This window comes from Homarus americanus, unplaced genomic scaffold, assembly GCF_018991925.1.
Source record: "Homarus americanus isolate GMGI-L3 unplaced genomic scaffold, GMGI_Hamer_2.0 scaffold44060, whole genome shotgun sequence".
Taxonomy (NCBI): domain Eukaryota; kingdom Metazoa; phylum Arthropoda; class Malacostraca; order Decapoda; family Nephropidae; genus Homarus; species Homarus americanus.
The window spans coordinates 4,031,739-4,055,970 of record NW_024756871.1 but is presented as its reverse complement, the minus strand read 5'-3'; the positions used below and the strand labels follow the sequence as shown (position 1 = coordinate 4,055,970).

The following is a 24,232-nucleotide window of genomic DNA, read 5'->3' as shown; positions in this document are numbered from 1 at the left end:
TCCACTGTTTCGAATCGTTGTTTGATCAGAAGTTCACTAGTTTCCCCTCATGTGGGTTCAACTATCACCTTCACCCTCCTACAACAAACATTGCTCATCTTGCCCTCCTCTCTGACAACTGAACCTGTTGTATAATGTAAGATAAGACGAGTTTTATCAATGGATATGATAGCGGACAGAGCCAGTCTAGTGTTGACTAATGCGTCGCCTCTTTGTTTTGTTAGACGTGATACTGCTGGCTTACGCGTCTCCTCTTCAACAGTTACACTAACATTCTTCACGTCAGGGTTTTGTTAATATACAGAAGCTAGAGTATTAAGTCACATGGAGACCTGAACTTCACTTTGTTACTCTCAATATTTTATCTTATTAGAAACTATCACTTTTCACCCGGCAACAACACTGACTGGACTAAAACATTAATATATAAATGTCAAGTTTTGAGGACAGATTTAATTATTAGAAAATTAATTCCGCATTTTTAAAACCAATTCAAGTAATGAGGATTTGTATATTAAATCCACTGTACAGTACTGATCTTTTAGCAAATTCAGTATCAGTTTTTTCTCCTATGTGTTCACTTCACACTGACTGTATTATTGAGTTTTGCACGGGCAGAGAGGAGGGCGAGGGGGCGAGGTTTGGTCATGCCATCACCCCATCAACACAACTGTGCCAGTACATAATCAAAATACACCCAAGCTAACTTGTGACAGGTGCAGCTGTTGAGCACCGCAACCTCTCATCCATTTGCTGGTGTATGACAGGTGATGTCAGCACCTGTCATGTCACAGGTGATGACAGTACCTGCCATGTCAGGTGATGACAGAAGCTGTCAACAAACGCAGGTGATGGCAACACCTGGCAAGTCACAGGTGATGATAGCACCTGTCAACAGTCGCAGGTGTATACCAACAGGATATACGAGCATTACTTTCCTGAGACATAAAGTCTCTAAGAAGGCTTTGATGAGTTTCCTAGCCATATGGAAGACATGTAAAATTTGTGAATATTTCACTTTTAAGTTAAATATTGCAACCTGAATCCGTCCACGATACCAACACTGTAAGGGTCCGTATCACCTTAAGTTTATTATTATCGTTCCAAAACATTATGAAGGACTTCTTTTTCCTGCTGCTAAACATGCAGACCAACACTCATCCTGACCCAGGGTGTAGGAGATACACTGCCCCCACCACTACCTGTACATTCCTACCGGGGCATTCCTTAGTCACAATCATCAGGAGACACACCACTGTAATCTATGAACCATCCCTCATGTCATCCATCATCCATACGTTCGAGAAATGATTAGTATTATGCATGAGGTATTTTGGTCACGGTTCTCGAGTCATCTTTTAATGTACCATAATAATAATACACGACTGTTGAACGATACCAAGGTTTTGTTTACCTATTTACCTGCAGTTAAGTGACTGGTATTGTTTATATTTGTGTCGCGTGCAAACAAGAGATACAAGTTCTGTTTACATCATGTTTATATGAATACGAGTGACACATGATATTGTTTACATCATGTACTTAGCGTTGCAGTTAGTGACACTTTATATTGTTAACTTGACAGTGTTTCATCCGATGTAAATCCTCTTCAAATGTATATACTAACTCCAAGTGTGTTTACTTTCAATAGTTCAGTATAAGAGAAACTCCTCAGTTGATGGCTATAACAAGTATCATCATCTCTCTCCATAAATCGTTTGAAGAGGAAACAGACAGTATTTGACTCACAGGAGCTGTTGGCCAATCAGAGCCTGTGTTAATGGTGTTAATAACATCTTGTGTTGGTAATACTTGGTCTGAGGGGGAACACCACCACGCTCTTACACCTGTTCTTAACACCTGTCACCTGAGACCTACTTAACGATGGTGTCAGGGGACTCGTCTAACCTAACCATCACCTCCCCTTATGTTAGATCTGTGACTATACTTAACAAACAGATATGACGATATACTGTGGTGTCTCGTGGACCAAGTTTTATTAACACAGGTGATCAGTCCGAGGACGACGTGTAACTGTGTATACCAATGTGTCCACTGGGTATTATATGTAAATAGTCTCCAATGTGTATACGGAACCACGGGCTCCCCCTTTATCAAATGTGATACCATGAAACTTCAAAATATTGTTGAATTTAATAGATTTTATGTATTCAACTTTTGTATTTAAAATTTTGAACAAATGCTCAATAAATATTTTATGAAACATATTGTTGTTGTTTCCTTCATACATTAATGTATCTGTTATGTAACTTAACCCTTCTACAATTATGTATATAACTGTATGTATACTTTTCTTCCTGCTGCCTACACATACCCTCTATCACTGTCCAATAACAAACTTCAAGTAACAATTCTTTAAATAAATCATAATAAATAATTGAATAACAACAACTAGTCACCATGTTCAGCTGACACGTTCAATAAACATTAATATAAGGGAAGTACAGCAGATCTATATTATGGTGATCTATTGAGTAGACGCCACTTCCTCCATGTTGAAGGTTCGGTGACACCTCCAGGGATAACAGGATTAGGTGAATGTTTAACTAAATAGTCTTATATAGAATGTTAAAAATTAATCTTCTCGATACTTATTGAAACACACACTCTCTCTCTCTCTCTCTTGGTTACATCTAGAATATATTCATGTTAATGCTCCGATAAATGTTTATTTTCATGATCAATGTTTACAGGCGACGTAGATGTTTCATCCTTCACTTTAAATGTCTACATAACACGATTTAAAAATACATAACATAGGAACTGTTCACTAGTTCACTACACATGCCTAGATAGTCACGACCACACACACACACCTTGGTAAATGTTCACTATAAAATCCCAAATCCCACATCTAGTGAGACAAATAGGAAACGCCAGTAAAATGTTCAACCAACTGAACACAAATGGCCTACATATCCACTAACTCAAGCTCATATCTTTCATTATATGTTCATTGTTCAACTTAAATGTCTATCTTTCATTAACCTTCACTTGTTCACTATAAATGTCTATCTTTCATTATATATGTTCACTTATTCAATATCAATGACCAGGTAGCCACTATTATGAATATCTGTTCACTGCAATTCCACACACGTAACAACCACACACAACGTTTTTTTTTTAATACGAATGCCCACACAAGCCAGACGTGAAGCACAGGACCTCCAAATGCCGTTTACACTGCAGCACATAGTAAAAACACCCACATCCTTAAAACATCCGTACTCTAATACTGTCCACTAACTATACCACACCCACATATATACACAGATTTACCACATGTGGGCACCACGAAAGAACTGATTGTAAGTCCCCACAGAGTAAATATAATCTTATCTTAAACCGCCCACAAATCTAGAACTTAAAAAATTCTCACTTAAATGAATGTTCAGCCAGACTATAAAGTGTTTACATAAGTATTCAGCTTACATAATTAACGCCCATAGATGCAGAGGATTTGACACAGGTGCTTCAGTCACTGTTCATGAAAACCGCCCACGTAGTTCTTATATTTCCCCTAGTTGTAAATGCTTTTGTAAATGGTCAAGATTAATTGCCCGCATATTAAGTAAATGTTCAAGATAAATGTTCAAATACCCAGAAACAACGACATGTTCAACGAAATGTTCAGGTGAAACTTATATATAAACCTAATAAATGAACACCTTTGACCCACCACCCAGAGAGGAACTTTTCACAGAGGTGCTCCAGTAAAATGTTCACAGAGGTGCTCCAGTCACAGAGAGTGTTCACAGAGGTGCTCCAGTAAAATCTCCACAGAGGTGCTCCAGTAAAATCTCCACAGAGGTGCTCCAGTAAAATGTTCACATGTTCAGTGAACCTTAAGTGAGTAGTGAGACAAGAGTTCACAAGTCCACCTCTCACCCGAGGGAGAAAAACTTGCCGGGACCAACGCCCAGACCCAGTGAAGCCCCCCGGCACACCTCACCTCACACAGGAGACCTACCCTGGCACACCTCACCCGCATTAGAGACTTCACCGCGGCACACCTCACCTCACATTAGAGACTTACCCCTGCACACTTCACCACATTAGAGACCTACCCTGGCCACCTCACCTCACATTAGAGGCCCACCCTGGCACACCTCACCTCACATTAGAGACTTACCGCACACCTCACCTCACATTAGAGACTTACCCTGGCACACCTCACCTCATTAGAGATACCTGGCACACCTCACCTCACATTAGAGACCTACCCTGGCACACCTCACCTCGCATTAGAGACCTACTGGCACACCTCACACCTCGCATTAGAGACTTACCCTGGCACACCTCACCTCGCATTAGAGACTTACCCTGGCACACCTCACCTCATTAGACACCTACCCTGGCACACCTCACCTCATTAGACACCTACCCTGGCACACCTCCTCATTAGGACTTAGCCTGGCACACCTCACCTCACATTAGAGACTTACCTGGCACACCTCACCTCACATTAGAGACTTGCCTGGCACCTCACCTCACATTAGAGACTTACCCTGGCACTCACCTCACATTAGAGACCTACCCTGGCACACCTCACCCCACATTAGAGACACCCTGGCACACCTCCTCACATTAGAGACCTACCCTGGCACACCTCACCTCACATTGAGACCTACCCTAGCACACCTCACCTCACATTAGAGACTTACCCTGGCACACCTCACCTCACATTAGAGACCTACCCAGGCACCTCACCTCACATTAGGGCCTACCCTGGCACACCTCACCTCACATTAGAGACTTACTGGCACACCTCACCTCACATTGAGACCTACCTGGCACACCTCACTCGCATTAGAGACTTACCCTGGCACCTCACCTCACATTAGAGACTACCTGGCACACCTCACCTCGCATTAGAGACTTACCTGCAACTCCACCTCACATTAGAGACCTACCCTGGCACACCTCACCTCACATTAGAGACTTACCCTGGCACACCTCACCTCACATTAGAGACCTACCCTGGCACACCTCACCTCACATTAGGGCCTAACCTGTCATCCATTACCTCAACAGAAACCGAACTTACTTAAAGAAAACCCTCGCTTCATCTTTAGAAACCACAAATACCTCCAAGAAACCTCTTGTCTGATTAGAAATTTCCTTTATCCAAGTAGAAACCTCACATGCTTTAGAAAACCCATCAGTGTATCGTAGTAGAGACCTCACCAGGCATCTATTTACCTCATTAGAAACCTCTAGTGCCTCTTACCCTAGTGAGTGCGTCATACCCTAGTTAGTGCCAATTACCCAGGTAGAAACCTCTCTACCTATCATACCATGGTAGAAACCTCACTTACCTTACTGCAAGCCCTTCACCTCCCTCCCGACACTCACCTGCGGAAAGATAATTCACTCAGTACTAAAGAATTGTAGTCAACATAAACATTACAGAAGAACAAAAAGGAGAAAGAATAATAAGAACAGTCATTACTTTTTGTTAACACTTCATTATTATTATTATTATTATTATTATTACACACTCATTATATATAGGTACAAAATTAAGTCACATGAACGTTATATTCTAAGATACAATTATTAAACATAAGCACTAATGTTATCCTAAGAGTAATAGCTCAATGTTATGTGTGTTTATGTCTTTATGAAACAATGAAGTAATTGTTAAAGTGATAATTAACTCAATATTGATGTACAAAAAATAGCCACAGGTTAACTCAATGAGGTTAATATAACGGTAATGTTAATCATACCTGGTTAATGTACAGTAATAAAAAATAACTTATCTTCCTTCTAACTGACTACTCCTACTCTACTCTACTCCTACTCTACTCTACTCCTACTCTACTCTATTCTACTCCTGCTCTACTCTACTCTACTCTACTCTACTCCTACTCTACTCTACTCCTGCTCTACTCCTGCTCTACCCTACTTCTGGTGTACATATTCCTTACCAAAGTAACTACACTATATTATGCAATGTAAGATTAGTGTCATCGCTGCCTTTAGTTTGTGGATTAGGTGACCAAGCTGCCTAATGTATGGCTTATGGATTACGTGAAGGTAAGTCTAACTATAACTGTATTTGAGATGGTAAGTGACACACACACACACACACACACACACACACACACACACACACACACACACACACACACACACACACACACACACACACACACACACACACACACACACACACACACACCAGGTAGCAAGCAGGTGTAGACACAGTGCCGCGACCTGGATTCGCTCTAGTTTTTAGCTTAAGACTTCACATGTGAGCAGACCTTACTCACATTTCTCATGCTGACAGTGATATGAAGTTTATCGACAGTATACATACATACATACATACATACATACATACATACATACATACATACAATCTACACACGGGTATGATGCTTATTCTGTGGTTTGTTGACACTATAAAATCCTATATAAACTAACACTATAGCGGTATACTGACAATATATACAGTGTAATGTAAGGTGACGTTGTGTTGGATTACTTCAGTCAGCCCTCAAGTGGTTCGTTCCTACTCTCAACACCAAGATATATTATTTTTTTTTTGTCGTTCTCCATCCACTTCCTCTCTCACGCTTTCACTCCCTGTGTTGTGTTCTCTCTCTCTCCCCTCTCTCTCTCTGTCTCTTTTACAAGCCTATAACACTGTCTTCCTTATCCTACCCACATCAACATCTCCCCTGTCTCTATCTCTGTCTGTCTATCTCTATCTCTCTCCCTGCCAGTTTTCATCTCTGTCTGTTTGTGCTTCTGTCTCTTTTTACAAGCCCTCATCTCCCTCCCTACGTCAACATCTCTCCCTCCCGTCTCTCTCTCTCTTTCTGTCTGTCTATCTCTCTCTCCTTACACCTGTTTCATTGTTCTCTTTGCCCTCCTTACATCATTCCTGTGTCAAGGTTTATTCCCCCTGCCTTCTCCACCAATTAGTGTCGGTGTAAATATAATTCCCTTTCTCTCGCTGCCCTTCAAAAACAATAATAGTAACAACAACAACAATAATAATAATAATAATAATAATAATAATAATAATAATAATAATAACAAAAGCAACAACAACAATAATAATAATAATAACAAACTACATCACTAAAATATTAAGCATACGTCGAAAAACGCCCCCCACACACACACACCATGATGTAAACACAGACGGCCTGGGGGTTACAGCGTGTCACTACAAGTACTATCATTACCAAGTTACCTTTAAATACTTCACTATCGCAGGCAACTGGTGCTGTCAGGATGCGCCATAATGCATCTTGACCCTGAGTATGAGTGGCGCCTCAGTAAACACCATTAGTTACACCTTAATTCGCGTAACTAAAGAATTCTCAACATTTATAAGATCTGGATTCTCAAATACTCGTGTCTGCAATGTTGATATTCTTAAATATTTGTCCTTGTAATATCCAGAACTTTAAACATTTGTGCTTGCAATATCCAGATTCTTAAAAATTTTTCCTTGCAATGTCCAGATTCTTAAACATTTTTCCTTGCAATGTCCAGATTCTTAAACATTTGTCCTTACATTGTCCAGAACCTAAAATATACGAGTCTACAAAGTCAGGATGATTAAACCTTCGTATCTGCAATGTTCGGATCATCATACAGTCGGGTCGGCAAAATCTGGATTCTTCAATAACGGTAACTTTTTTTCCCCTCTCCTCCACACCCGCTGAACCTCTTCTACTTACGACTGTGTGTGTGTGTTTGTGTGTTTCAATCTCCCCACTATTTTGTTTACCCCCTTAACATAACACAACATACGATCCATTTGAAAATTCATCTCCTAACACGGACGCAAAACTTGGTATAATTTATTCGTTATCTTTCTAATGTTGATTTGTGTTATGTTATCTTACAATATAGTTGTTGTATCAGCTTCCTTATCTTATCTGTTCATTCCAGCAACCTTTAAAGACTGATCATTACAACAGCGCGTCACTACACATATTTTGACAGAGAGAAGTCCATATTTTTCACAGCAAGTCGTATGATCCACAAGCATGATACCAATTTTACATTAATTCATAAAATCTTAAAAAAAAAAAAACGTTCCAATAACATTTACTGTACATAATTTGGGGAGAGAAAGGTTAGGTTAGGTGAGTGTACATTAATTAAGAGAGAAAGGTTTATACTAGTGAACTCTTAACACGGTATCCTTATCAATAGTATATCTCCACTACGTTAGTTTGTCTCGCCATGACCTAAGTTCAAAGAGACTTCATTGTACACTGGGATTCATATGTATTACCAGGAATGGATATAGTCACACCAAAACTCCATTACATTACCTAACGTATTATTTTCCATATCACCATTAACTCCTTGGCTACAAATCATAGTAGAAGTTGAATTGAAATTGTCGGTCAGAATATGTAAGTAGATAATGTTTACCAGTGGACGTTTAGTCATTAAACCAATTACTTAAAATCTACGTCAGTAATTGTTTCCGTAAATGTCAGTCGGTAAATCAATGTCCTGTAAACTTCACTTAGTTTACATAAAGCAAGAAACATTTACTGATAATACTAGTGGTCTGTATTATACACCAGGAAACAGACGGACACTGAATGGTTGCAAGTTGTAGGTAATATTTACAAGTCTGGCTGGGAGCACTGCACCTTCAATGACTCTCTCTCTCTCTCTCTCTCTCTCTCTCTAACCCACATGCACGCACGAACAACCGCTAATTTACACAAGCAGACACCAAAATACAAGAACAAATGTGCTTAAGTATATACACACACACACACACACACACACACACACACCGTCCAACAAACTTACACCATGCGCGGCTCACCTATATTATTCATAACACTAAGTGAGTCTGAGAAAAGCAACATATGAGCAACGCGCTACACCCACAGCATTAATCACTCATAATTATAGTTAATACAAATGTAGGAACTCCATGATATTACTTTCTTATTGCTCCCATTAGCACGAAATCCTCCCGACCCGCCAATGATACAAGTCTTATCCCGTGCAGCGAGTCATTACGGGTTAAAATATTGCTTCATTACTCTATATTTGTTTCTACTTCACCGAGGTGGGTTGACACGGCGGGTGTTAAGTTCGTCTTTGGCTCCTAATAGTCATATGTTATAGTTCAGAGGGGTAAGGCCTCCGAAATTGACGGTAGGTAAATGCCAGGTGTTTGATTATATGTGGTTAATGGTGTGTGTGTGTGTGTGTGTGTGTGTGTGTATGTGTGAGTGTCAGTGTAGGTAAGGTATGTGATTTGACCTGGTAACACCATTGCAATATAGGTGTGTGTGTGTATGTGTGTGTGTGGTGCGAGGTACCTATTGTGACACGGTAACACTCATCTGACAATCACGTTGGCTCTGTGTTGCATAAGCGAAAATTGGTCAACAAATTATCCAGTGGGAGAGAACCACACACACACACACACACACACACACACACACACACACACACACACACACACACACACACACACCAGCTCTGTCACAGGGATTCTACAACACAAACCCTATCACATCTCGTCTCTGCAAAACACCACCAATAATTAACAACAATAATAAATAATAAACGAATACAAAACTACATAACTAGACAAACACAATCCTCCGTTGGTCAAACAAGATTTATTCCTAGCATACCTGTAGTCTCCATTCTACATATTACTTATGACCCACAACTCGGTGAAGAGAGCTGACAGGACATTGAACAGACTAAGATATAAAAAAAAAACCTCACAGAAATAATACCAATGAAATAAAACCCTCAAGTGAAGGAAGCCTTTTTTGACCCTCACATCGCCACAGAAAAAATCTTGATAAGCATAAGTTTATTTTAATTTTTTTTTTTTTGAGGTGTCGATCGAGAGACAGAGGAATATAATCTAACACGACCGATGCTGACTGACATTCTCCTGTGAGACTTGACGTTGGTACCTTTTGAGACGCTAGCTTGGGTGGGTTCAGTGGGTTCGGTGGGTCGCTTCGATGAATTGGTTAGGTGGTGGCTGAGTGGCTGGGTCATAAGTCTTGGGCAAGTGGGTGGGTAGGTGGGTCTTGGATGGGTGGCTAGATGGATAGGTGGGTAGGGTCGATGTGTAAATGGAAGGGTTAGTACACTAATTAACGGGTCTATCCATCCACCTATTCAGCCATGCTTTCCATTAATCCATCCATCAATACATTAAGCCCTACGATCATCTATCCTTCCAAACACTCATCCATCCATTTATCCTTCAACTTTATCCACCTATCCATCTATTCAATCCAATTTCATCCAACCCCTTTCATCCACTTATCCTCCAACAATCCATCTGTCCAACTCCTTACCATCCTTCCAATTATCCATCAACCATCCAAGCTGCACTATTCTCATCCATCCACCGAACCCTCAAAACAACTCCCCATTCATCCATCTCTATCCAATATTCCCCATCCAATTACCCAAACCATCCATACACATCCACTTTCAACCTCCCCATGCCCAAATCCCATCTATCCACCCAACCATCCACTACCCTGGTCAGTCGTGCCACCACCCACCATCTAACTGGCTGATAGCATCTTAGCCAATAAGGTCTGGCGGCTCTGTATTTTCTCATCATTTTTCCCCCATTTCTTCTTGCTGTTACTTCTATACAACCTCTCTATACCGGACTATACCTCTCTATACCGGAATATACCTCTCTATACCGGACTATACCAATCTTGACCTCTATCAACCAGTTACCACCTCGTCACCAGTAAGACTCATTAATGGGTAAAAAATCACCATCCATGAACACCTTGTCGCTGCTGACGTGGTGGAATGGTGAGTTCTCGAGTGCACTATACTGAGATCTCTGGTTCGAATCCTTGATAACCAGCTGGCCAGGTTTGGTGTTCATTCTCTATTTATCTTATTATTTGTGATTACCCTATTTACCCCCCCACACACACAAATTACGTTATTAACTATTTATATTCAGGTAATTTGAAGTTTATTTTTCATAGTTATAGACTATTATTTATTTTGTCCAGCCTAGATCCATTCAGTTTTGGTTTGTCCACTGTCTATGGCCATCCAGTACACAGAACGATTCAGTGGCCAGAACCATCCAGTGACCAGGACAATATGAAGGGTAGTTGTGTCCACCTCTTACACGAGCACCACCACCACCAGTACCACCACCACCAGTACCACCGCCCGGCCTCACACCATTCAGCCAATCATGAATTTCACACCCGCCACCGTCTCTGTTATTTACCATGTCGTGTGGCGTAATTCCTCCTCCTTGCATAACCGCTTATCAAATTATTTGGCAAATATATCGCCTCGTTCCACACAAACCAGACATAAATTACTTCTTTACATTAACGCGTCAAAGGCGAGGAAGTTATTGTACGTCAAAGAAATGGCATTCCCTAATTTGACTACCTCTTAGGCGAAGAATTATACTGTGTTGCTTTTTCCTCTGATTTTGTTTTTCCTTTCTGTTTTGTATGACTGAAGGTAAAATATTGATACCTTTTTCCTCTATCTTCCCCCTTCAGAAGTCATCTAAATAGGTCACTTACTACATAGGTCATTCCATATATGTGTTATCCAGGTCGCTGTATGAGGTCATGTATCATATAGATTAACCTCTCTCTCCCCCAGGTCATGTATAACACCACTCATATATCAAACAGGTCAACCAATGAGGTCACACAGCAGATGTTTCCCGTGAGAAAAAAAAAAGATCGCTGTATGTTGGGGCAGGTGGAGGACAGGTGTGAGTAGACCAAAGCAGGTGTGTACTATAACAGGTTTGAATCGGTGTGAAGATTGAATCCTGGTTTGGGTCCAGTGGTTCGAGTCTGAGAATTCGGGTCCAAAAATTCGAATTCGAGTTTGGGTAAGAATCCGGGTTCGATAGTTGGGATCAGGGTGTGGTGCGTCTTTGAGGAATCACTTAGACTACTACTACTACTACTACTACTTATGTGGCCAATACTACTACTTCTCCCCACAGACTTCATCTCCCTTCCCTCCTTCTCCCAGCCATACTCACCTCCCTCACCCCTTCAATGCACAGTCATCTGATTAAACTTTCCTTGGACCTTTAAATCCACGAGGACCTCCCAGCCACTCGCTAACTTACTACCATCATTCTGTCTTCTTATTAACTGTTGGTGAAGTTAATGAACTCCGCGGCACCAATATGAATGCGTAATAATAATAATAATGCTACATGGTTTTTCACAACACGTAACACCAAAACACACACACACACATGAAGCTTCACAGAACAGGACAAGAACAACTGTAAAACGAGAATTACAAAACATATTAAGCGTGACTAGGAACTGGTCATCGGCTACTGTGAGCCCTAAGTTAGGTCAGTAATGGCCCACATTAGGCAGACTGAACGTGGTAAAAAATGTAATATTTTCCCTTTACCTTGCTGATGTATAAAAGGTTAACACACACACACACACACACACACACACACACACACACACACACACACACACACACACACACACACACACACACACACACACACACACACACACACACACACACACACACATTGGCCTGATAAGGCAGTAACAGTGTCACTGGAGACAGACAGGAGGGAACAGACAGGTAGAAATTACCTTTCAAGATATGCAAATTAATACAGGAATATGCAAACAAGGGAAGGAGAGGTCGACAGATACAAACATACTGACGGGTCAGCTGTGGACGGGTAAATACACACACAAACACTCACTCACTCACCCAGTCTTTCTTTCACTTACTAACACAGTAATAAATATTCTCTCTCTCTCTCTCTCTCTCTCTCTCCTCTCTCTCCACACACAGTATATATATAAATAACACCCCATCATAATAACACTGAGGGTCTCACAAAATAACATAAATGGCAGACGAGAGGAAGACGTCAATAAAAGTGAGAGAGGAGCAGTTAACAGGTGAGGTAAGAGGAGAAGTTGAGACAAACAGACTAACGCAGTGACGGGCAGGTGTGTGTCTCTGTAGGGAGCAGGGAGGGGGTGAGACAGGTGGGACGGTAGGAAGGGGCTGTCAGGGTGAGGGGGGCGGGGGGGGTGAGGGCTGAATGATGGAGGCGGGGGACAGGACGGAATGGTAGAGGCAGGGGGTGTTGGGAGGTGGAGAGGGCTGTTGAGGTGAAGGGGGAGAGGGAGGAATGGTTGCCGGTGTAGGGTGAGGTGGGAAGCTGAAAGAGGGTGGGGTGGCGGTGTGGGGTGACAGGTGAGGGAGGGCTGAGACAGAGGGGAGAGGGAAGAATATGGGAGGGATAGTGAAGGAGGAGGAGGAGGAGGATAGTGAAGGATGAGGAGGAGGAAGAGGAACGATTATTAGCGATGGGAGTGAGGGAGGGAGGCTACATGGGTGAGGTATGTGAAGGGAATGACGGGGTGGGGGTGATATGAGAGGTGCAAGGTAATTGAATTGAAACAGTTTATTTAGCATTAAAAACAGATACAGAGTGGATAATAATAACAATATTTAACATAGCTGAGCCAGTTGAGAACCTGAGCTCTTTATTAGGCACCTGATATATACTAAACATTTATCTCAAGGAAGTATTATGTAACATTTAGAATCATCTGGAATAGTACAATAGCATGGTGGTAATAAGTACATCTCATACCACGAGTTATCACTTCAATATTTATTTATTTGTTTTATTTAATGGGATTGTGTTGAGGAAGGGGATGTATGGGAGGAGGGGGGCTATAGATGGGGGTGGGGTGACAGACAGGAGAGTGGGGTGTGGGGAGGAGAGAAAATGAGACAAAAAGAAAGAGGGGAGGGATAAAGTAGGGAGAGATAAGAGGAGAGAAAAGGTAATATAAAGAGGAAGTACCGTACGTGGAGGGAGAAACAGGGAGAGACAGAACGAGAAGGTTGGGGTAAAAGGGAGAGGGAAGGGAGAGAGAGAAGGAGGAGAGGCAAGAGGGTAAGGTAGCCAGTGATACGGAGCTCATTGGGTCCTCTACAGGTAAACACAACAAGGGTCAGGTCATCGTCTTCTACCTGTGTGAGTCAGGTCAGGTGAGCGTCTCTCTCTCTCTCTCTCTCTCTCTCTCTCTCTCTCTCTCCAGTCATATCAGCCAAAAAATTTCTGCTTTTAGGTAAATAAACATGTAAGAGAAAGAGGCGAGGTAATAAAGAAGGAAGAAGTAAAATGGAAGAGGAGGCGAGAAAAGAGGTAAAGGGGGAGGTGGGAACGGAAGGTGTGGGAAAGGAGAGAGAAGAGGAAAGAGAGGGTGGTACGTGGAGAGAGAGGAAGGAGAGGAATGGTCCATGCGAGAGAGACGTGGGGGGAGAGGAAGTGGAAGAGGAAGAGGAGAGGAAGTGAGAGGCAAGGAGAGAAGAGGGGGGAGGGAGAGGAAGGGGAGAGAGAGTCAGCGTCACTAATGTGGACTTCCTGTATCAGATGTTGAGAAGAGAGAGAGAGAGAGAGAGAGACGACACCCCCCCTAACCGGTTCACATGTCCTCTCCAACAGATAGCCATAAGCACAGGACACACACCACACCACTCACACCACACACCACCACACCCCACCACACCACACCACCACACCACACCACACCATCAATGAATTACAACCACCGATGGACCCACGAGATTGGCGCTAAGAACAAACACCCCCCGTAAACCACCCATGGTTATATTGGTAACGCAACAAGACTCGACCCCCAACGTAAGAATAGCTCACACACAAACAAACACAGCAGAGTATAATTAGGGTAGAATAAACTAAATCACGTACACACACAGTATTATAATAACTAACTTGATAGTCTTGAGTAATATACAAGTACCGCCTGATAAAACACACTGTTAAGTTATACCAATAATAATAATAATAATGTGAACTAAATGTTAAAGGAGAGGAACATTAATGATTGATTTACTTGAACACACACACACACACACACACACATGTATAGTACGTATCTAATAAACAATATGCCCCGTACAAACAAAATGCCTTGAATTATGCCTAAATAGACTCCAAACACAAATAGTTACTTAACAGCAAAAATAAATAAATAATAATAATTCGCCATAGCCAACTGGAGAGAGAGAGAGAGAGAGAGAGAGAGAGAGAGAGAGAGAGAGAGAGAGAGAGAGAGGTGGGTGGGAGGGGTAATGAGCTTCGCGAAGTGTTACCTTCTGCAGTGAGGAGGTGTTGTAGTTAAGCAGTGCTGTAGACCGCTAAGAGGAATAACCTGCTGGAACATGAGGGGCAGTTCCCGAGACTCTAACCTAACCTAACCTAACCTAACCTAACCTAACCACGACTACCACGTAATCAACAACAACCACAACAGGAACTACTCGTATATCTACAGTAGTACAAGCCTCTCTACGATAGATACAACTTCCCCTACGATAGATACAGCTTCACCTACGAGATACAGCTTCCTCTACGACAGATACACAGCTTCCCCGACGATAAACACAGCCTTCCCTTACAATAAACACAGCTTCCCCGACGATAAACACAGCCTTCCTACGATAAATACAGCTTCACCTACGATACATTAAAGTTAATTTCCACGCGAGAATTAAGTGTCCCCTCAGATAGTCATGTCCCCCCCCCCCTACGGTAACGACAACTAATTAAAAACATCACTGACTTACCTGTACCACACACACTTTTAAACACACATCTGATGCAACGTCAAAACACACCGTTCTGGGTCGTTTACACAGCAAGTTTCATCAAGATATGTCAATTAGTTGTAGAGGCGTGTTGGTTACAAGATGGATGGATGGATGGATGGATGAATGGATGGATGGATGAAGGGATAGATGGATGGATGGATGGATGGATGAAGGGATAGATGGATGGATGGGAGTAATTAAAATGGGGGGAGTCGCCACATGTACGTGAAGCACTAATTAAAGTTTACTGAGGTTGGGAAGATGTGTATTGAGCAGTGGCGAGTAGGGCCATGCAGGGAGGCGAGCGAGAGAGGGGACGGAAGAGGAACAGAGGGGAAAGAAATGGGAAAGAAGCTGATATTGATGAGTGTGGGGGATGTTGAAGAAGGGATGGGAGAGGGGACGAGAAGGACAAAAAAAAGGTAAGAGATGGAAAAAAAGGGAAGGGGGAATAGAGAAGAAGATGTTAGAAGGAATAGAGGAAAAAAAGGAGATGAGAAATGGATAAAAGATAAACCAAGGGTAAATGTCCAAGAGAGGAAGGATGATAAAGAACATAGGAAGAATAACCTGATAAAAATAGACAAAGAGCAGAGAAGGATACCACAAGTAGTAACGTAAGATGGTTCCATGAAGCCCCTGGAAGAGTCAATGGAAAGGGGATGCTGGAAGGAGCTGGAAGATGATTTTGGAAAGCAGTGCTGGATGAAGTTTCTGAAGGAAATTAGTGACTCTAATTGGTGGAAGCGGTTATTGGGAAAGGCGTGCTGGTAGAGAGGTTATGGAAAGGATAGATGATGGCAGGGTATACTGATGGATATTGCTGGAAGGAATGGCTGGAAGGTTTTAGTGAAAGGCTACTTGGAAACTGTTGTTGCTTGAGTTTGCTGGAAGGGAGTACTGGAAGCTCTCGTTAAAAGGAAATTTTGGAATGTTTTGGTGGATGGAATTCTCGGAAGCTGTTCTTGTAGGGATTACTGGAATGAACTGATAGAAGCTGTTTGAAGGAAAGTGCTAGAATGTGTCGCTGAGTGGATAGAGTTCTTGGAGAGGTGTATCTAAAGAGTTCCTGGAAGGGATTGCTGGAAGGTACTGGAAGCTAAGCATGGATAGAACCGGTTGGCTGTGTTATTGGGAGGCGTTTGTGCAGGAGGCGCTACAGGGGATTTATCTAACATACTATTACTGTCAATGCCTACCATCATTCTTCACAAGTGTCTTCTTGTCAGCTGTTTGCATCAGCTTGCGTGGTGCTCTGCATGAGCATGGGAGGAGGAGAGAAGAAGAGGGGAGGGAGGAGAGAAGAGGGGGAGGAGAAAGAGGGGGGAGGAGAGGAAGAAGAGGGGAGGAGGAGAAGAGGGGGAGGAGAGAAGAGGGGAGGGAGGAGAGAAGAGGGGAGCAGAGAAGAAGAGGGGAGGAGAGATAGAGATAGAGGCCAGGGAAATGGATTGGAGAGAAGAAGAGGGGGAAGGAGGAAAGAGTGGAATTGAAAAAATAGAGAGAATAAGAAGGGAGGAATGAGTAGGGAAGAGGAAAACACAAGGGGAGGGAGAAAAGGATGGAGGGGGAGGAGAGGAAGCCAACTATGTGTGTGGGAGGAAGCCCTGTGCGTTAGGGACACGACACACGAAGCCAACCAGGTGGAAGGGAGGAACGCATGGTGGGCGCGGATGCGTGGAAGCGTCAGCATACACGCCTGGGTGGAGCGTGGGAAAGGCGCGGGGAGGCTTGGAAGGTGCGGCCGCCTATACTGTTGGTGGCGTGAGGATATACAGTGAGAGGATGGTAGGACGTGAGGAGGGCGTGGGGGAGGCGTAAAGAGGCGTGCGAGGGGCGTGGGGAGGCGTGCAAGGGGCGTGGGGAGGCGTGCGAGGGACGTGGGGAGGCGTGCAGAGTATACCCGACCAAAACAAACTGAAATCCCCATGAACCTAAGAAATATACTTAAAACAAACAAAATAAAATATATAGAATACACCAAACACAAAAGTCCAGAATAAAACAAAAACATCAACAAAGGACTGCGGAATCGTTAATGACAATCTCAATGAATATGTAAATAAAGTTGTAACAAAAATCAGCGGGTACCGTTACATGGCAGCCAGTACTTGACGGTCAACAACTGCAACAGTGCAAACTTGACGTCAGCGAGACACACATCAACAGAGTTTTTGCCGTGTGTAAAACTGCAGAATCTCATTACCGATTGTGTTATTTTGCCGCCGAGTCTCTGTTGGTCCAGCAAACACTCGTCAACGAGGATTGTTTTCCACTTTGTTTACCGATTGTGTTCACTTGTTGACTAACTCGCCTCCTCGTGCGTCCGATCAGGCAAGAACACCAGTGTGACACTCATTTAAGTGCCCAGCCACTCACACGAGAGCTGCAGTCGAAAACAAATTAATTCCACCAACTTGTTTTAGAAGGTTTAACAAGAAGCAATGTTGCCAAGAAAGGTGGATAAGTCTCCCGCCCTCTCCACATGACAGACCAAAAGAGCTACAACTGTGGTCAGTAAAGACAGAACGTACTGATTACCGCACTCTTCAGAGACCTAGCGATACATCCACCTACCAAATTTGGCTAAAATCCATTGCCATTTGTGTGAGTTACCGCGCCCACACACTGACTGACGGCAGAAACCCAGACGAAGAACATTCCTTCATAATTCACCTTCCCGAGACAGTAATGCCACAATGACACGATGAAACAACTGAACATTAATAATTCACTCCAGAATCTCTCTTACTTTACAGCCTGTCTCACTCGACATGGCAATCGAACCATAAAGGAATCACTTGGTTTGTTATCTTAGAACTGTGAACCCAGCACAGTACTTCACCACGACACCCACACCCCCCTAACTCTCGCCTCATGAACACTCTCACTAGTGGCACAATATGAGAGCCAAACATAATATAGCTAGAAGTTTATTGTAACTCTTGATATTTATACCATTAATTATACACCAAATATCTTCAACCATTATGATTAAAGAAATAAATGAATCTCTTTACGCTTAAAATATTGTAAATTAATAACACCAGATACGAGGGAAAGCAGTTACCAAATTCTAAGAAAAGTTATTTCAGCGACCTTGCCAGGATTCGAACCTGGAATCTTCTGATCCGTAGTCAGACGCGTTATCCGTTGCGCCACAAGGCCTGTTATAACTTTGTGTGTCGCTAACCCCTATAGTACGGGTTCCCCTCTGAGCGGAATAAAATCGTCAGGTGTTAGCCAAATCAAATATTAAAAGTGGCGTCCATGAAATAAAAGGGTTAAAGGTGATTAATCAGATGTATTTTGGGCTTTTACATTTCATCTTTTTTCCTTTCATTAAATTCACTATTTAGATTTGTGCTCTCTCTCTCTCTCTCTCTCTCTCTCTCTTGTGTGTGTGTGTGAGGCAAGACGTACAACACTACACCCGAGGCTGGTGGATCACTTCAACGATACAATATTTAAAAGCTTAACATAAAGAAAAAACAAATATATATATTGTATTTGTAGTATTGTATTGTATTGCATTCTATTGTGTTGTGCTGTATTGTATTCTATTGATTTGTATTGTACAATTTTATATATGATCTAATACACACACACACACACACACACACACTCACACACTCACACACACACACACACACACACACACACACACACACACACTCACACACACCACACACACACCACACACACACACACTCACACTCACACACACACACACACACACACACACACACACACACACCTCACACACCTCACACCACACCTCACACACATCACACCACACACTTACACACACACACACACACACACACACACACACACACACACACACACTGTTAATGATAACATCTCTTATCAGTTGCCCAATACATATCTAAAGCACCAACTAACACTACATGTGTATATATGTGTCTCTACTACCTGAACATAAGAACGAGGGCGGAAGGGTGGGCGGCTTAGTGTGGGTGGGTGGGTGGGCGGGCGGGCGGGTTTGTGTGTGGATGGGTGGGCGGGTAAGTGTGTGTGAGTGGGTGGGCGGGTAAGTGTGTGTGAGTGGGTGGGCGGTTATGTGGGTACCAGGGCAAATGTCATATTTTGCTTTGCTGACATCCTACAGTTTAAAAAGTACCACTCGACCTTGCCAGGATTCGAACCTGGAATCTTCTGATCCGTAGTCAGACGCGTTATCCGTTGCGCCACAAGAACATTTATTTGTACATCTTTCCAATTTTCTCCAATTTCTCCGTTGTATTCTCTCTCTCTCTCTCTCTCTCTCTGGGTAATATTCCAATGCAAACCAAAGTTCCTCGTCCACCCTGTCTCCAAAGCTGACGGGACGGACGGACGGACGAGATGCTGATATGGTTTACACTGCCTTGAGGTACTAGATAGTTATTCATTCAAGCTTAATATATATCACCAAGCTGGGGGTACTCGGCGTTACTCGGGTTTGATTTTGACGTTTTCTCAGATGCTTGAGGCTCTTCACGCCAAATTTCAGCTGTGCGTCGTGAAGGTCGACACATACAAACAGACACTGTCTTTTATACATTAGATACTATACTATCAGTTTAAATAGATACAGCCAACACACACACACACACACACACACACACACACACACACACACACACTCTGATTATTTATGTACGGACATACAAACATCACTCAATCATACCAAACACACAAACACTAATTCATCATTTATCTATTTATAAATATACAAAAACACACAGTCTTACACACACACACACACACACATTCTTACACACACACACACACACACACACACACACATATACTTTTACATATACTGTACAAGCATCACACATTCTTACACACACACACACACACACACTTGCCTCCTAAAGTAATGACATCTAGGACAAAACCGCGCGGGTGAAGGAATTGTGTGCTGGGGTAAAAAAACAAACAAAAAAAACAGAGGAATCTAAATAGAATGAAAACCCTCTTCTGAACAGGCCTTGTGGCGCAACGGATAACGCGTCTGACTACGGATCAGAAGATTCCAGGTTCGAATCCTGGCAAGGTCGTGTGGTTGTTTTGAAGTACTGAAGCCAGACCTCGACCCACCCCCCCCCCTCTCACCCCTCTCCTTGGTAGTGTTATTTTCTCGTTCTTCTGGATTGTGGGTCAGAAGAGGGCGGGTCAGAAGAGGGCGGGTCAAAGGTTAATGTGGATTCAGGCGTATATGTAGGTGAGTGAGAAGTGGGTGTAGGAATGGGCGAAAATGTGGAAGTGGGTGGTGGAAGAAATGTGGGCGAGGGTGTATGGGTGGATGACAAGTATAGGGCGTTGACGTAGTTGTGTGGAGACAGTGCTCCCTGAGACTGTGGTTGAGTGCGTGAGTGCGTGGTGGAGTGCCTCAGCAAGTGGACATCGATTCTATAAGAAGATAAACAAGCACGGGTTTGTGCATCATGTGGGTGTGTAATAAAGTTTACCAGGTGACTCAGAACGGTATCAGCAATTCAAAACAAAACACACATTAATCCTCCTAACCAAACTAATCCTTTTATTAATAACAAAACTGATGAGGAAATACCCAGCACACACCTACAACTCCCCGCTACTTCCGGGCTCTGTTGCTGGTAAATTCGTATCTTAAAAACTAAGCAACAAGCTTACCTAAAAAGTTGTCAAGCAAGAAAACCACGACAGTAAAAAAAAATAAACTTTCCTCCTAACAAGAACCAAACTGATAGCCACAGTCTAAACTCTAAAAGAATCATAAACATAAGGGAAACAGAGAAGGCACCAGAAGATAACCTAAAAGAACGCCGGTACTGGAATGCGGATTAGCCTTGGGGGACCACCGCCCGCTCAGGCAACTGTGAGTGTGAGGTGTTGTTATATAGGTCCAGCCACCCCATGGAGTCCACACTGCTCGCTGAGTTCTGCCACGACCTCTTCTGTAGACCATCTTCCGTTCTGCCAAGTCTGTTAACAGTCTTCCGCTCAGCCAAGGTTGTCTGAGAGCTACCTTCCGGTCTGTCAATCATGTCTGTTGGCTGTCTTCCGCTCAGCCTAAGGTACGTCTGTAAGTTACCTTCTATTCAACCACGTCAACATCTTTGGGTTACTTTCCGTACAGCCAAGGTTACGTCTGTGGGCTACTTCCCGTTCAGGTAAGAGTATAGGTAGGTATACTGTACGTGCGCTACTTTCCTGTTTGTATAGGACACACACACACACACACACACACACACACACACACACACACACACCTGCTTTCCGTCATGTGGTAGAGGTCCGGCCTTACCTATACACCTCAGGTCAGTCATCCGTTACACTGCAGGTATAAGGAACCAGAAGAGATACAATAGAGGTGACCTTTAATTATACAGTCATTATGTATAAAGGGTTACTCTTACCTATATTTAATGATCTACTTGGCCACCCTCACGAGGAGATAATCTATCAGGTGAGTCAGGCACGAAGGATAGACCTCCCATGTGTGGCTGTAGAAGATGAGGTATCGCGGTCTCCTATCCAGTGAGAGGGACGCTGTGTAAGATAGATTACCCTATTATAAGCTGAGGATGATGACGGAGATAATGGCCCCAGTTTGACTTTTGGGGATCAATTACCATATTAAAGGGTAAAGACAGTCATACTATAGACGGGCAGTGTAAGCCAACTTTAGGGAGTGAACTGGTCTGTTTTAAGGTTGGAAAAGTGGGTTGAAATTGGTGTGGATAAAGGCAGAATAAGCTAAGGAAATTATAATCACACACACACACACACACACACACACACACACACACACACACACACACACACACACACACACACACACACACACACACACACACACACACACACACACACACACACACACACACACACACACACACACACACACACACACACACACGGAATATATTCAACCTTAAGTTTAACGCATCACGCAGACCATTTAAGTAATGGACTTTGTATTAAAAATTCAACACCATAAAACACGATGAGTAAAGCATTAGAGAACCTTGGTCAGCCCTGGCAAAGTAACAGTACTTGATGTCACTGTCACAAAGTGTACCTGACATCTACACTTACCACTGTCACATACTAAAGTGTACCTGAGAACTCCTCACAGTAGCGTGCACATATATCATAATGTACCTGTCAGGTGACCACACAGTAGCACGAGTAACAGTTTTGTGACTAATTCCTTCCTTGTGCTCCTTGACGTCTCCTACACAGCCCCAGCACCTACACCGACCAGCCTTAGTTGTTTCCCCAACACGAAACACTGTTCTCTTATCTCTTGTCCTCAATATTTTTTCCTTATCACCAAAAAGTTCAAGACGTCCCGAGTAAAACCTCCAAACAACTTTCTTGAACCTGTATCAGTCAGCTGTTTCCCAGACTACAGAAGTGCAGCAGCAGAATGGATGGATACAGTTCTCGTCTCCTGTCCTAAGAGTTGCCGATTCGATTCCGTGAGCATGCAGAGTCCAGGCAGCTGTAAATGGGCACCTAACTTTAGAGAAGCGATGGCGATTGAGAGCAGCACAGGCCACGCTACCTCCTCGATGGTGTTAGCATACACTGTGCTCTAACTATAGTCACTGAGAGACAGTTGTGCCAATGAGACTCATTTTCCTATCAGACAAAAGCAGGAACTGTGCTGAAGGAGAAAGGTTAACCCAACATTAGATTTCAACAGTAAATCTTTTGAATTAAGTTAGCAAAATCTTTCAAAAACAAAATAATTATTTAGTTCAGCAAACCTGGAGTACTGTGAGCAGTTTGTGTCGCCTTACTGTATGAAGGTTCGTATTAAACCCAAAGCTTACAGCAAGGGGCAGCAAAGGTTATTTCCAGGCCAAGGAACTAGCCATACCAACTTTGTCTGCCAGTCAGCCTGTGAGTGTCTGCCAACCAGCCTGTGAGTGTCTGCCAGTCAGCCTGTGAGTGTCTGCCAGTCAGCCTGTGAGTGTCTGCCATCACAATCTTATCTCGAAAACCAAGGCATTATCTCACCGAGTTTTTCTACAATAAAAAAGATAAGTTTTCTGATATACCAATAACCTGTTTCCTGTTTGTGGTTCCTCACACACACACACACACACACACACACACACACACACACACGTATATACTGTATACATGCTAATACCCTGAGGACTATACATGCTAATACCCTGAGGACTATACATGCTAATACCGTGAGGACTATACATAATTATACTCAAAATCACACAATCTCTCTCCTTTATCCTTTTAATTAATTCCCTCACGTCTCTTCGGTTCGGTTAGGTTAATCTTAGGGTGAAATAAGCGTGGGTAGAGGGGGCTAATCTTCAGGTGATCCATTAACCATAAGCCACAACTATGTCAAGTTACAAAACAACAACAACAAACTATTCCTTGACCTTTAGAGATTTCCTGAAGTTACTGAAAGGGAACAAATTTCATAAGGGCGGGATGACAGACAGACGGGAGTATAGCATTATGTTCCCCCACCACTCCTTATATAAAGTCCTTATTTCACCTG

General features: G+C 42.9%; 3 non-coding genes across 3 annotated transcripts; 1 reads left to right on the top strand and 2 right to left on the bottom strand.

Annotated features, from left to right (window-relative positions):
- Positions 1-18,791: 18,791 nt before the first annotated feature.
- On the bottom strand, positions 18,792-18,864 carry Trnar-acg. The gene has a single exon. It is a non-coding gene; the product is annotated as a tRNA-Arg (tRNA).
- Positions 18,865-19,844: 980 nt separating this feature from the next.
- Positions 19,845-19,917, bottom strand: Trnar-acg. Its single transcript has one exon. It is a non-coding gene; the product is annotated as a tRNA-Arg (tRNA).
- A 775-nt stretch (positions 19,918-20,692) lies between these two features.
- Positions 20,693-20,765, top strand: Trnar-acg. Its single transcript has one exon. It is a non-coding gene; the product is annotated as a tRNA-Arg (tRNA).
- Positions 20,766-24,232: the final 3,467 nt, after the last annotated feature.